The sequence below is a fragment of the Denticeps clupeoides genome, chromosome 2 (assembly GCF_900700375.1).
Source record: "Denticeps clupeoides chromosome 2, fDenClu1.1, whole genome shotgun sequence".
Taxonomy (NCBI): Eukaryota; Metazoa; Chordata; class Actinopteri; order Clupeiformes; family Denticipitidae; genus Denticeps; species Denticeps clupeoides.
Window position 1 is genome coordinate 13,804,743 of NC_041708.1, and position 16,451 is coordinate 13,821,193.

The window sequence follows — 16,451 nt, forward strand, 5'->3', positions numbered from 1 at the left end:
TGTCCACGCAATGTTGCAGAGACATGTCAACCCTACAACATCCATAGCCATGAGATACCCAGGATGAATCTCATCCACACCCAGGGTTTTGCCGGTGTGTAGCAGTTTGACTACCTCAGCAACATCTGCCCCTGAGATTGGCCAGTACATACCCAGGTATCCCAGCCCTGGTTCCTCGTCAGAATGCGCATTGGTGGGATTGAGGAGTTCCTCCTTCTACTGCCCGACTATAGCCCCAGTTGACGTCAGCAGCTCCCCATCCCCACAGTGTGAGCGAGTTGCTGCCTTCCTCTCCTGAGGTGTCGGACGGTTTGCCAGAATCTCTTTGGAGCCTATCTGTATTCTTTCACCATGGCCACACCAAACTCCTCCCACGCCTGAGATTTTGCTTCTGGAGACCCAAAGACCAGCCATGCCCTGTAGGCCTCTTTCTTCAGCCTGACGCGACGTTTACCGCCACGACTGGCACCAGCCACTTTGCAAGCACAGCTAGCAACAGCCGCTTCAACAATCACAGAACAGAACAAGGTCCATTCAGACTCAATGTCCCCAACTGCTCTCGGGACGTGGTCAAAGCTCTGCCGGAGGTGGGAATTGAAGACCATCTTGACAGGTTCTTCTGCCAGGCGTTCCCAGCAGACCCTCACTATACATTTGAGTCTGACAAGTCTACATGGTGGTTATCAGTTGACAGCTCCGCTCCTCTCTTCCTGAGTGTCCAAAACATATGGGTGCAGGTCAGATGATACGACTACAAAGTCAATCATCGATCCTGCCACTTAGGCTGCCCTTATACCAAGTGTACCGACTGGCATCCTTATGTTTGAACATGGTGTCTGTTATGGCCAAACTGCGACTTGCACAGAAGTCCAATAACGATACACCACTCAAGGCTAACAAAAAGCCAACCCCAGCCCTCTGCCTCTCACCCGGAGCAACTCCAGCAAAAGAGAGTGTCCAACCTCTCTCAAGGACTTGGGTTCCAGAGCCAATGCTATGTGTCGAGGTGAGTCTGACTATATTTATCCGGTACCACTTAATCTCTTCCACAAGCTCCAGTACATCCAGAGGCCAAACATGGGAAGATCCACAACCAATGTTTCACCATAAGCCAGCCAGCCCCATTAGCTTTTCCTCTAGCTTCTTTTATGGCTCAGCTTGCAGACTTTACCTGGCAGGGGAGAAACCGTGATCAAGAAAGTGGTTCACCCAGGGTGAGGCTCAGCCAGTGGGAATCTCGACTGCATAATTTCTGGTAGTGGGGAAAAAATTTATGGGCCTGGACTTTTTACATGTCATGTGACATTCACTGTCAGAGTTATACCTCGTTCTAACACTTATTAAATAACTGGAGAAGAAAGACACTTTTTCCATCTGCAAGTTCTCCGTTCGCTGTTTTCCCAGATCCCGCCAGGTCTCGGTCACCTCGCCCCGGCGACTTTGTGTTGCAACACTTCTCTTGTTCCTCGGTTTCTCTTCCAAGCAGCTAATGATTAATGCTGATGTCTTTTAGATGTTAACATTACAAATACAGATGTTGGCTAATGTTTACTATAGCTGGTGTTTTCCAGCGGTTAACATTCCAAACACAGATGTAATACAAAAAGGGTGATTGCATGATAACTTATATACTTTTTCCAACATTCACCTTTGGTCATAGAATGTCTTGGCTACTGCAGCACCAGCATCAAAACAACTGTATCTCACTTTAAACCTCACTTTAAACAAGGCTAAGATGTTTTCCAAACAAGTGTGTTATACTGTACACAAGACAGATTCTAGTGTCCTTTTGCAGGTGCCTATGACAAAGCTGGTGTGATTCTGCTTTCACAGTTATGTTTAACTGTGTTTCTGTCAACTTTAGTTGAAATGTTTATTTGTTATATTCATGTTGATCATTCTGTACATTATGTAATGGCAGTTTGACGGTGGATTTTATGGTGGATTGGCGGAGAAGTGTAACCAAGGAATAAAATCCACCTGTGACTGATGAACCGTGGTGTCGTGTATGACCTGGAGGGAGTGAAAGTCAAACTCGTACCTGCCCAGACTCGCCCGACCTGTGCACATCCGACAGCTCATCGAGACGGGAACACAAATAAGCCACTCTTTAACGTAAAGGACACATAGGCTCATAAGGTTTTCATAAGGAGTCTATAGGTCAGACTCTAAAGTTTGTAGTCTGAAAAGTGACACAAGAGTTGGAAACTACAAGAGACCGTGTATTGACTGACAGCAACAGTGTTTCACGTACATGAATGTGCATTTACGTAATTGGTGTAAATTCATGTTGAACTGAACATTTATACAAGTTCAGTGTGTGACAAGGTTAACTCTGTTAAGGGTAATTTAATCTGTAATATTCCAGATGTATTTGGGTTAATCTGAAGGACAGTGATATCATTTAGTTAAGACCATTTATTCAGTATTTGTGGATTTTGTTGCCTGTGTATATATAATGTCTAAATAATTAGAATGTCACATACAAGTAAAGAAGCACAGGGTGCAGCAGCTTCTCTGGAAGAAGAGACAGAGCTAGAGCAGACAGAAGAAGCAAGTATTAGGCAAAGAATAATACAGCCTAAAGAGCCTCGTAGATGTGAAAGAGCCCAGATATTAACAGAAAAGTGAAAGGAGTTTCAGAAAGAGCAAATTGACAGCAAATACGAACGATGGAAAGCTCTGATTAAAGTAGCTAAAAGATCTGTGTTAAAAAGGATCCTAGTGACATCCTACAAGAACACAGTATCAGTATTCAAAGGGAATTATCTGAGTTGAATATTGCTTATGATGATTACCGAAGAATTGATCGTCCAGCCCATGACATGCGTCGCAAGATGGATAACTGCATCTCAATCACTAAGACTGTAGTACAAAATGCTCAATCTGAAATGCAGGGAACAGCGGAGGAGTTGATTTGGCCAGATCATAGTTCTGTATTCTCATCCTCAGCTTCCAGTGTTTCACCTCTGGCCTCTAATGGTTCTAAAGCTTTTTCCATTCGCTCTAATGTATCCTCAGTTAAAAGACAAGAAGCTGCTGCTGAGTATGCAGCTACACAAGCTGTATTGCAGATTATGGCTGAACAAGAGGGCCACCAAGAGAAACTGCAAAAACTTGATGCTGAAGAGAGGTTGATTGTTGCAGACCAAGAAGCAGCTGCATTAGCTCATCATCTTGAAGGAGAAAGGGAAGAAACATAACGTAAGCTAGAAAGACAGAAACAAGAGGCTGCTTTCTTAAAGAAACAGCAAGAAGAGAATGCTGCAAGAAGAAGGTCTGCAGAAAGCGTTTGGAGGAACTGAAAAGGCTGAATGCAGCCAAAGCATGGCTTCAAGTGTATGTTGAAAATGAGCTCAATCAAGCCCAAGAGATTGCTCCACAGAGCTTTCTGCTACATAAAGTAAGACAGTCAGTCAATCAGGTGAATCCTGAGGACCAGCACTCACAACCACCAAAGGATGCAGCGCCAAAACGCATGCTTCAAGATGACACAGGAGAGCTTGTGAAAGTCTTAGCTGAGGCTATATCAGCAAATAGGCTACCCATTCCAGAGCCCACAGTTTTTCCACTCAAGTTTAATCATTGGAAGTCATCCTTTCAAACACTAATTGAAAAGAAAAACATTCCAAGTTCAGAGAAGATATTCTTCCTTCAGAAATATGTTGGAGGAGCAGCTAGAGGTTATTTTCTGATCGGTTCAGATACTGCATATGCTGCCTGTCGAGCAGCATATGGGCCTGTCGAGGCCTGTCGAGACAAATTACATGCCGGGCCAAAAATAGCATCAAGAGAGAGTTCTGACAATGAGAGTTTGCATGTTCTTGATGATGGCGTTGAAAATCAAAAACTGACAGCCAAGTTGCCTGACTGGTTAAGCAACAGATGGAACCGGAAAGCCACTCAGTACCAGCTGGAGCGTGGAAGGTTCCCAGATTTCAAGTATTTTGTAACATTCCTGACAATGGAGGCTCATATTGCTTGTAACCTTGTTACATCTTACTATGCTTTGCGGCAAGGGGAACCGTAAAAGACAAGGTCTAAACCTCAGAATGTAGTGACCTCTAAGAACCAAGCTGCAAGTGCGAAAATCTTTACAACTAACACTACTGAGAAGAACATAAGCACATGTGTGTTTTGTAAAAAAACAGGACATGTCTTACACAAGTACTGCAGACTAACCACAAATCCAGTTGCTGATCGAATCAAGTTCATTCAGAGTGAGAAACTGTGCTTCGGCTGTTTGAGTCCTGGCCATCAATCCAAGAATTGCAGCAACCGGATGGTCTGCGACACCTGTTCAAAACGCCACCCCACATGCCTACATGAGGATCGCTCAAAACAACAAGAATATAATGAGGCAAGTTACAATAAGGAAAGCAATTGCCACAACCACAAGACACCACTCAAGAAACTACATCTAATAGGGTTGTGCATGATAGTAATAGCGGTCAGACTTCAGCGATAGTTCCTGTTTATGTGTCCATGCCAAGTGATTCAAACAAAGAAGTCCTTGTCTATGCTCTGTTAGATTCACAAAGTGACTCTTCATTCATTCTTGAGGAAGTAGCAGGTGTTCTAGATGAAACTGTCTACAATGTCTTCCATGGAAAAGACTCAAAAGCCTACAAATAAGAGGGTTATTTTTTTCCTAAGAAGATCACAGTGCAAACGGTTTACACTCGTGAATTCATACCTGCAAATCCTACACACATTCCGACGCCAGAGACTGCAAGGGCCTGGCCTCATTTGGAGCATCTTGCAGAACACATTGCCCCACAGAAGGAATGTAAAATCGGTCTTCTGATCGGGTATAAGCTGGCTTCCAGGCATAAGCTGGCTGACTACACCATAACCCTGGATAGCCTTTCTATCTCACCAAGTATTGAAGTAAAGGATCTAGGTGTCATCATTGATGCAGGTCTCTCATTCAATTTGCACGTAGATAATGTCACTAGGATAGTGATTCTTTCAATTAGAAATATTGCGAAAATAAGACATATAATTTCAATGCATGATGCAGAAAAGTTGGTCCATGCATTCATTATATTTGCAAAACAAGAATCAAAGAAATGACTGCTCCAGAAGATGTACTTAAGGTGCTGGAATCTGACTTCAGTGAAAGACTTGGAGAAAAGGCAAATCTCTCTCAAGAAGATCTCCAGTTTTTGACTAAAATGAAAGATGAAATTAAACACAAAGAAGATGGTCATTATGGTCTTTGATTGCTCTGCAAGATTTCAAGACATATCATTGAATGACCACCTTCTTACAGGGCCAGAGCTCACAAACACTTTGGTGGGAGTTCTTTGTAGATTTCAAAAGGGTCCAGTCGCTATGTGTGATGTGGAACGAATGTTTCATCAATTCCATGTAAAGCCTGAAGACCAAGGCTACTTGAGGTTCTTATGGTGGGAGAATGGTGATCTGGAGTCTCTTTTTTCGGATGAAAGTCCATTTATTTGGAGCAGCTTCCTCACCAGGCTGTACCAATTTTGGACTTAAACATCTAGCCACAGAAGGTCAGGATCAATTTAACCAAAGCACTGTTAAATTCTTCCAAATAAATTTTTATGTTGACCATGGACTGGTGAGTGTAAGGTCTGATGCTGAGGTAATCAAGCTGATGAAGGAAGCAAGCATTCTGCAGTGCAGGCAAGCTTAGACTATATGCAGGGAGTGCAGAATTATTAGGCAAGTTGTATTTTTGAGGAATAATTTTATTATTGAACAACAACCATGTTCTCAATGAACCCAAAAAACTCATTAATATCAAAGCTGAATGTTTTTGGAAGTAGTTTTTAGTTTGTTTTTATTTTTAGCTATTTTAGGGAGATATCTGTGTGTGCAGGTGACTATTACTGTGCATATTTATTAGGCAACTGAACAAAAAACAAATATATACCCATTTCAATTATTTATTTTTACCAGTGAAACCAATATAACATCTCCACATTCACAAATATACATTGACATTCAAAAACAAAACAAAAACTAATCAGCGACCAATATAGCCACCTTTCTTTACACTCAAAAGCCTGCCATCCATGGATTCTGTCAGTGTTTTGATCTGTTCACCATCAACATTGCGTGCAGCAGCAACCACAGCCTCCCAGACACTGTTCAGAGAGGTGTAATGTTTTCCCTCCTTGTAAATCTCACATTTGATGAAGGACCACAGGTTCTCAATGGGGTTCAGATCAGGTGAACAAGGAGGCCATGTCATTAGTTTTTCTTCTTTTATACCCTTTCTTGCCAGCCACGCTGTGGAGTACTTGGACGCGTGTGATGGAGCATTGTCCTGCATGAAAATCATGTTTTTCTTGAAGGATGCAGACTTCTTCCTGTACCACTGCTTGAAGAAGGTGTCTTCCAGAAACTGGCAGTAGGACTGGGAGTTGAGCTTGACTCCATCCTCAACCCGAAAAGGCCCCACAAGTTCATCTTTGATGATACCAGCCCAAACCAGTACTCCACCTCCACCTTGCTGGCATCTGAGTCGGACTGGAGCTCTCTGCCCTTTACCAATCCAGCCACGGGCCCATCCATTTGGCCCATCAAGACTCACTCTCATTTTATCAGTCCATAAAACCTTAGAAAAATCAGTCTTGAGATATTTCTTGGCCCAGTCTTGATGTTTCAGCTTGTGTGTCTTGTTCAGTGGTGGTCGTCTTTCCGCCTTTCTTACCTTGGCCATGTCTCTGAGTATTGCACACCTTGTGCTTTTGGGCACTCCAGTAATGTTGCAGCTCTGAAATATGGCCAAACTGGTGGCAAGTGACATCTTGGCAGCTGCACGCTTGACTTTTCTCAGTTCATGGGCAGTTATTGTGCGCCTTGGTTTTTCCACACACTTCTTGCGACCCTGTTGACTATTTTGAATGAAACGCTTGATTGTTCGATGATCACGCTTCAGAAGCTTTGCGATTTTAAGAGTGCTGCATCCCTCTACAAGATATCTCACTATTTTTGACTTTTCTGAGCCTGTCCTGACCCATTTTGCCAAAGGAAAGGAAGTTGCCTAATAATTATGCACACCTGACAACATGCATGAAGAGGATGATGTGGACAAAATACTCATTTGCCTAATAATTCTGCACTCCCTGTAAGTTAATTTCCAACAGCAAGAAGATATTGGATTCAATACCACAGGAAGAGTGTGTTGACAGTGTGAAAGAAGGGAGCCACTCTTGGAAAGTGCACCACCACAGATGCCAAGCAATGGCATCATGTGCAGTCCAAATACAATCCAGCGGATCATGCTTAGAGAGGTCTATCAGTAGATAAGCTCGTTGCTTCAAATTGGTTTACTGGACCAGATTTTCTATGGGAAAAGGAGCTACCCACAAGTGATGCTAAGGTGGAAGAGGTTAGTGATAATGATCCAGAGCTTCGAAAAGCTCAGGTGCTCAACACCAGCACAAAGGTATATAGAACATTGTTGGACCGCCTGACTAAGTTTTCTGACTGGAGAAGAGCTGTTAAAGCTATTGCTTGTCTTAAATGTCGTGCTAAGCAAGTAACAGGTCTTAATCCTAAACTAAATGGAAGTACAAGTGTTGAAGAAAGACGAGAAGCAGAACTTTTCATAATCAGATTGGTCCAAAATGAAGCATTCAGCAGTGAAATCAAAGATTTACAACAATGCAAGGACATAAAATCTAAAGACAAAGCAAACATGCTACACAAATTAAGTCCATTTGTGGATGAGCAGGGTGTGCTGAGAGTAGGTGGACGCTTGACAAGATCTGGTCTTCATCCACACGTTAAACATCCTTCCATTCTGCCAAAAACAAGTCATGTGTCTTCTTTACTGATCAAGAATCATCATGAGAAAGAACAGCATCAAGGAAGAGGTATGACTGTAAATGAATTGCGATATGGATCATTGGATGCAGCAGTGAAGTTGCCTCACATATCTATAAGTGCATCACATGCAGGAAGTATAGAAGGAACACACAAGATCCAAAGATGGCAGATTTGCCAAATGCCAGAATGGAAATTACCCCTCTATTCACATATTTTGGCATAGATTGCTTTGGAACATGTGAAGGATGCAAGAAAGAAACTGAAGAAGTATGGTCTTCTTTTCACTTGCATGTGTTGCAGAGCCAAAATGCTTGATCGAAATGCTTAGTTCAGATGCTTTCATCAATGCATTGTGTGCATTCATGGCAATACGTGGGAATGTAAGACAGTTGAAATGTGATCAAGGTACCAACTTTGTGGGTGCAAAAGGAGAGTTCATGGATGCAATGAAGAACTTGGATCATAAACAGTTGAAGGAATATGGCTGCGAGTTTGTAATGAATCCCCCATCATCAAGCCATATGGGAGGAATATGGGAGAGACAAATAAGGACAATCAGAAGTGTTCTAACAGCAATCCTTGATCAGTCTGCTAGAAGACTTGACAGTGCTTCACTTAGAACCTTTCTGTATGAAGTGATTATAAATAGCAGACCTCTGACAACAGAGCACTTAAATAATCCAACAACTCACATCCAACAACTCACAGCAAATCACATTCTCCTGATGAAGTCTAACATAATATTGCCACTCCCTGGTCAGTTTGTGAGTTAAGAGATGGCGTCAGGTGCAGTTCTTAGCAAATGAGTTTTGGACAAGGTGAAAAGGGAGTTTCTTCCTAATCTTCAGCAAAGACAGATATGGCAAAGGGATAACAGAAACCAAGGTTAATGGCAGGACAGTGCTCCATGAAATCAATGGAGACTAGCAAGAGTCACAGAGGTGTATTCCAGCTCTGATGGAAGGGTCAGAAAGGTAAAGCTGTTGATTAGCGACTCAACCTTAGACAAACAACGAAAACTAAATTTATCTTGATAGGCCAGTGCAAAAAATAGTTCTACTGGTTGAAGCAGAATAAGCATGTGTTGAACCGTAGTAAATGTTCATAACTTCAGGGTTCAAATGAGCAGGGAAATCTCAAATTGAGATTTGGTGGGAGTTTAACTGCCATAAATGTAAATGATTTCAATTGGTTTAATTTATTGTGTTTATTTATTTTCTTCATTTTATAAACATTTTTGCCTTATGGGTAGGAACCATGTTACATTCCGTGTTGCACACAGTCACCTTTAAGTGACGCAAGAAAGGTTAAGAAGCTAGGAGAAGCCGTAAATTAAAGAAGGCATAAAGAAGATTAAATAATCTGTTTCAAAGTGAAAGTAAGCTGTAAAGAAGAGGAAGAAGAAGTTGGAAGTGTTTCTTGTTTTTGTTTCTAAAGCGAACTTATTCCCTCACGGTACGTGCAGCCAGCGAGGTACATTTAACTGTGTTTCTGTTTTATTGTGCATTTGTCAACTTTAGTTTAAATGTTTATTTGTTATATTTATGTTGTTCATTCTGTACATTATGTAATGACAGTTTGACGGTGGATTTTATGGTGGATTGGCGGAGAAGTGTAACGAAGGAATAAATCCATCTGTGACTGATGAACCGCGGTGTCGTGTCTTACCTGGAGGGAGTGAAACCCCCCATGTGCATGGTAAATTAAACTTGGAAAATCAATTTAGTTGACATTCGTTATCGCAGCTCCCCAGATGGGAAAATTACCACCACAACTGGCATCACGAACAGGATCCGCGTGAATCCGCCAGGACCTGACCGGAGGGCTGATCACCCCTGGTCACCGAGATCCATCTCCAAAACCTCATTTTAGAGTTTCAGAGTGACTGGGGCTGTGGTCAGCATCCTTGGCCAATTCCGCCGGGATTTTCCTTTTTTTGTCGTCTGGGGACACGAGCCCGGTGAGCTAAAAATACTACACCTTAAACATTTAATTAATTTAATAATAATAATAATAATAAAAAACTCAGGTAGAATGAAACCTGGAGAATTTAGAAGGTTAATAAATCCAAAGCTTTATTGATAAGGGAAATTGCATATTTGCTTTATTCTGTGGTCAACTGAATTCATCCAAGTAAAGGGGTGTCACCTTTCCCATTTGTACTCTGACGTGGAATAAAGTGTGAGGCGAGAACAGGTTACAAGATCACGAATAATTGTGATCCTTTGTAACAATATCACAAAATGCACGCATTTGCGAATCTCTCTCTTGTTTTGTTTTGGAACTGAACTGTTAGCAAGAAATTTTACCATCTGGTAAAATCAATTTCCAGCGGGTTTACACTTTAGTCAGCTTTGAAGGGAATATGGGAAAATATTTTTCATTTATATTTTGTGGATTTTGTTTGTTTTTCTTTCTGAGCATTTTAAAATTAAGTTTGTGGAAAGCTGGGGAAAAATATAAGTGTATATAAATTTTGTAATATGTAATATAAGTTGTATTCCCCTTTTGCAGAATTCTTGGACCTGCAGGCCGACCGGAAACTGAAGCTCCACCCATCCTAAAAACCATTGTGACCCTGCTGGAGCAACCGTACAGTAACAACAGAAACCACCACAGCACGATGACATCACTGCCTCGACTCCACAGGAGAAATTCACCATCAGAGCAGCTGCCTCATTCTCTCCTTCAAAGACCCGTTCAGGCGCCATTTACGAGTCGGACGCCTCACCATCATCTGGACAATCATGACCCTCAACTGCAACCCTCCCCATGATTCAGGTGGCTGGAACAGATGGCCCTGTGTATGTGTACAGACCATGGATGACTGAAAATCTTCTGAACTCTTCCAAGCACCTCACTAATACAGACTGAGGGGGTGCAGGCCTGTCCATTGCCATGAATGATTTCGTCTTAGAGTTCACACCGACATCCACCAAAATGGCTCAGCATCCCGGCCCTGCATCCTGTGCAACCGCTGATCAAAATGATGTCGGTACTGTGCGTGAGGATGTGGATTACAGATGCTGGGCAGATTCTTCAGTGCGTCTCGCTGACGTTCTGTGCCACGCCCAGGCCAGACAGGTTGAAGCAAGGGTCAAGGAAGATATATTGATATATAAGGAAGATATATCAGTGGAAGATATATTGACCCAAAGAAAAAAAACTTCACATTTATATTGTACTGCCATTGTGGGTTTTCATTTATTGTGTTGCCCCAGCCACAGCATTTTGATGACCAATATGATGCTTTTTTCCCATGATTTAAATGATTTTTGTTCATGATTGTGCATCTGCTTGTTCGTCCTGCTCCTTCCTGGTCAGTTGGGAATTCAAATGTAGCTGATGGTGGTGTCCTTTACTTCAGGCGTCTGAGATCATACTTTCAGGGAAACCTTCCTTCTTGACAGATCAAACACAGCAGCATACAGAGACTATTCAACTTGATCAAAGGCTTTACACACTTGGTGGGGTTCATTGTTTGGAGTCTGATGAAGTCAATCTGGTTGTAGTTTTGAGGTGTTCAGAGGGAAAAACTGTTTCATATAAAATAAATTCTGATCCTAAACATCTTAATCATACTGAACATGAACATGAATCTTTTAACAGTGCAATTTCCAATTCCTGATTGGTTGTTATCATTATTATGATGTCCACGCAAAACAAAAGTGCAGAAATGTCATGAACCTGCGACATCCCATCTTACACTGTAAAACAGTTGTTGTAATTTATTTGGCTTTTGTTCCTACTGTAAAATGTTTGGTCCACATTTCTCTGAGTTCTGCAAGCCTTTAACTGCCCTCACTCATTCTAAATCAATGTCTTCTCAGGTACTGTAGAACCCTGATGCAGAGAAGGCCCTCTTAGCTTTTAACAGGCCCTTCAATCCCTACCCACATTAGGCTTGCCCGACCCCTCCAAGAATGTGACTATATGACCTCTGTTCTCCTACAACTACATGGTGATTCGCTCCGTCCTGTATCTTATTTTTCAAGCATTCTTTTATTTTTATTTTTTGGGGGGAAGGTATGTGAGTCACTATTGGATGTACTGTTACACGGTCCATGTGAATGTACCAAACAAAAAGTTACTGCTATAATAGCCTCGGATTTTCAGCATGACGGAGGATGGGTTTCTACACGGGTACACTGTTTTTTTTTGGACAGTGGTAGCCTAATGAAGTGGCCCTGTAATCAGAAGGTTGCCAGTTTGAATCCCGAACCACAAAAGCCCCATCCCCACACACTGCCCCTGAGTGCCTGTCATGGCTGCCTACTGCTCACCAAGGGTGAAGGGTTAAAAGCAGTGGACAAATTTTGTTGTGTGCTGTGTACCACAATGACAAATCACTTTCAATCACAATCCTGGAAGCAAGCTGGTGTCCCCTTGTGGATGGGACATGATTGTGAAAGTGTTCTGTCTAGGGTTGCATAAGGTGCATACTCCACATTCTAACATCTCCCCCCATAAACAAAACAAAAAAATGTATTCGACAATTTAAACAAAGAATTCATTTTTTTTTCAAATAAAGTTTTTTTTTGAAGAGCAAACCAGTATATTAGATTAAAAATCAGAATTACAAGACTGTTCCCACAGCCATACACATCAAGTCACATCCACCGGTTGTAACCTCTATAATGCATCAGCATTCACATTATTCCTGCCAGCGATATGCTTGACCATCAGACTATATGGCTGGGGCACTAGGCCCCACCCACGATGACTGGCAGTTTTGATCATGGCAAGGAATTTAAGAGTATTGTGGTTAGTATAAACCACTACATCACCTTTTTAACATGAAGAGTACACCTCAAAGTGCTGAACAGACAACACCAGATGGTAGAAATGGTAGAATACCGAATAGGCTCACTGCCACCATAGCAAAATTGGGAACAAAACGTCGGTAAAAGCCACACATTCCCAACACCTGCATTCCCTCACGCCATGTTTTAGGAACTGGTAGATCCAAAATTGCCTGAACCTCAGCCCATCTAGGCAACACCTGGCCCAGACTCACCAAATGACCCAACTATGTCACTTGACCTTTCCCGATCTCACATTTCTCAAGGTTCACTAATACTTGCTGCATGTGTCACATGTGTTCATCCCAGGTATCACTGTGGACAACCACATCATCAATATACACCATCACGATTGTGAGCCTGGCAATCACCCTTACAATCAACCTCTGAAAGGTGAAGTGAAGTGATTGTCACGTGTGATACACAGCAGCACAGCATACGGTGCACACAGTGAAATTTGTCCTCTGCATTTATCCCATCACCCTGAGTGAGCAGTGGGCAGCCATGACCGGTGCCCAGGGAGCAGTGTGTGGGGACGGTGCTTTGCTCAGTGACACCTCAGTGGTACCTTGGCGGGTCGGGATTTGAACCGGCAACCTTCTGATTACGGGGCCGCTAGGCCACCACTGCCGGTTGCGGGAGCATTCTTCAAATGGAGGAACATTACACATGTATGAACAGTCAGGAGTCACAAACGCATAGATTTCCCTTGCTTGAGCAGACAATGGAACCTGCCAGTACTCTTTGAGTAAATCCAACTTGAAAACGAACTGAGCTCAACTGATATGGTCAGTACAATCCAAAACCCATCATTCATCATTCTAACGGGGGACCATTGTGAGTGTTCTCTACTGCTATATCATTTACTGGTATGGGAACTGCACTGTTGCTGAGCAGAAGACCCTGCAGTAGATAGTGAAGACAGCAGAGCGCATCATCGGGGTTACACTTCCACCCATTTCCAAGCTCTACGAGAAACACCTGATCCGTTGAGCTCGGAACATAATGAAGGACTCACACCATCCCTTTCATGACCTATTCTCCCTCCTACTGTCTGGCAGACAGTTCCGCAGAATCAGAACTGTAACTGCCAGACACTGCAAGAGCTTCTTCTCCAAAGCAGTCAGCGCTCTCTATGCACACAATGCTCTGCAATCACCAAAAAAACTGATAAACTCAACAATACACCTCCAGCCTTATGCACCTGATAACACTGACCATTTTGCACATCTCTGTTCATTTTGCACATGTTTGTCTGGCGTATTCTGTTTGAAATACCAAACATATCCACTTACAAGCATCCTACATGATGTTGTCCGGTTTGTCCTGTTCATTGTAGAGAAAAGCTTTACTTTTCTCTTATAAAGTTTTGTACAGTATTTAAATTTTAGTTAGTACAGTTTAATGTGTATCTACATATATATTTTTCTTGCTTTTATGATTGCACTATGGGGGGGGGGTCTGTGTGAAACAGTATTTCAATACAAAGTATACTGTGTATACTGTTGTACTGACAATAAACCAATCTTTAATCTTAAAGCCAAGGGATGGGAAAAGCCTCTGTTCGAATCACCTGATTTACTTTGCGATAGTCAATACACAATCGCCACAACTTACTAGGCTTCAGAACTAAAACCAGTCACTTTTACCTGGCTCCACTGCCCCAATCTCATGCATTTAAGCTAATTCTTCTTTGACTCTGGAAAATTTAAAAGGAGGGAGCCTACGGTCCTTCTTTTGGGCCTCAAGGAGCACAGCAGGACTGGGTTACAAAACCAAAAGATGCAGAGGGTGGCTCCACGGATTCACAAGGGTGATCACTCATCTCAACCAATGTTTGCTTAGCTTGAGACCAAGAAAACACCCAACACCCACAGTGACAGCATCAGTAACTGCATTTGATTTTATCCACACTGTGTGGAGTGGTACAGAGCCATACTCCCCTCCAACAATTTAAACCAATACTGATGTCTTCAAGGAAGAACTCTCAGGGAGTGCTAGCATTCCAGCGAGCAGAAGAGACTGTTTGCTACACTGTAATGGCCACCTCAGGCTCTCCTTGAAAGATGGACACCAACCCCTCTGAAACAAAAAGTCATTTGCGTAGGACACTACATTTAAATTCCACAAGAATCATTAGCTGTCTTAAATCTTGAAATGTATATACACACTTCACTTTCACCGAGACACTTATCAAAAACACATTTTTGCTGCCTTGCCAGATTTACATTTAAGGCATTTGGCAGACGCCCTTATCCAGAGTGACTTACGACGTGCTTTCAAGTTACCATCGATGAAGAGATCAATTCTGGTTCACTAGGACCCCCAACTATGAATACAATCTTTTTATTCACTCTGTTGTAGATTCTGTACAAAAAGTTCGACAATAACTTGTAACTTTCTTAATCTAAATATTCTTTAAAGAAGAAGGTCTTGAGCTGTCGTTTGAAAATACTCAGTGACTGAGCTGTTCTGACCTCGAGGGGAAGATAATTCCACCACCAAGGGGCCAAGACAGAGAAGAGTCTAGATGAATGTTTTCCTTTTACCTTTAGCAATGGAGGGACCAGGCGAGCAGTACAGAAGAATACGAGGTGCAGTGCGAGTAGTAATAAGGGCTGTGAGGTAGGATGGGGCTACTCCATGTTTGGCTTTGTAGGCCAGCATCAGTATTTTGAATCTGATGCGTGCAGCTACTGGGAGCCAGTGGAGGGAACGTAGCAGAGGGGTGGTGTGGGTGAATTTGGGAAGGTTGAAGATCAGTCGCGCTGCTGCATTTTGTATGAGTTGTAGAGGTCGGATGGTGCGTAGTGGTAGACCAGCTAGAAGGGAGTTGCAGTAGTCCAGTCTTGAGATTACTAAGGACTGAACCAGTAGCTGGGTGGCCTGTGTTGACAGATATTGTAGAGAAGGAATCTACATGAGCGGGAAAGATTGCTGATGTGAGTCGAGAAGGAGAGTTGCATGAAGCAATCACACAACATCAAACGCAACACCGGGATGCTGCACTTATTGTGGCAAGGGAATTTCAATAATGCCAGCCTCAAACGCACAGTGCCAAACTTTCATCAGCCCATCACCTACTCCACCAGGGGTGATAGGACATTGGCCCATTGATACACAACAATTAAGGACGGCACAATCTCATCCACCATTTGGTAAATCCAACCACACCGCCATCTTCCTCATGCCTAAATACAAACAAAGGCACAAACAGGAACCTCCGGTTCAGATAGAGGTGGCACGCTGGACGGACCAATTGGTGGTCGCTCTTCAGGATGCACTGGATGACGCACACTGGGACATGTTCCGAAACAGCTCCGAGAACATCAATGTGTTTACGGAAGCAGTTGTGAGTTTAATTGGGAAACTAATGGACAATACAGTTCAGAAAACGATAGTCAGAAGTGATGAAGTTCTTTGAACGGCTGGTCAGAGACATCATAATTTCTTCACTACTGGACACACTTGACCCACTGCAGTTTGCTTACAGTCCAAACCGATGTGCAGATGATGCCATTTCTTATCTCCTCCACTCAGCACTCACCCACCTGGACACTCGGAAGGGAAATTATGTTAAAATGCTCTTCATTGACTACAATTCAGCATTTAACACAATAATCCCTTCCACACTCACCACCAAGCTGGAGCACCTGGGATTCAGCTCATCTCTCTGTCAGTGGATCTCCAACTTCCTAACTGGAAGACCACAGGCAGTAAGGATGGGCGGACATGTCTCAGCCAGCATCACTCTCAGCACTGGAGCCCCCCAGGGCTGTGTTTTGAACCCCCTGCTGTACTCTCTGTACACCTACAAATGTGCAGCCACTACAAACTCCA

The 16,451-nt window shown here is 42.8% G+C and overlaps 1 pseudogene; it reads left to right on the plus strand.

The window, feature by feature from the left end:
* Positions 1-1,162: 1,162 nt before the first annotated feature.
* LOC114784985 (uncharacterized) lies at positions 1,163-1,283 on the plus strand (annotated as a pseudogene).
* The last annotated feature ends 15,168 nt before the right edge of the window (positions 1,284-16,451 follow it).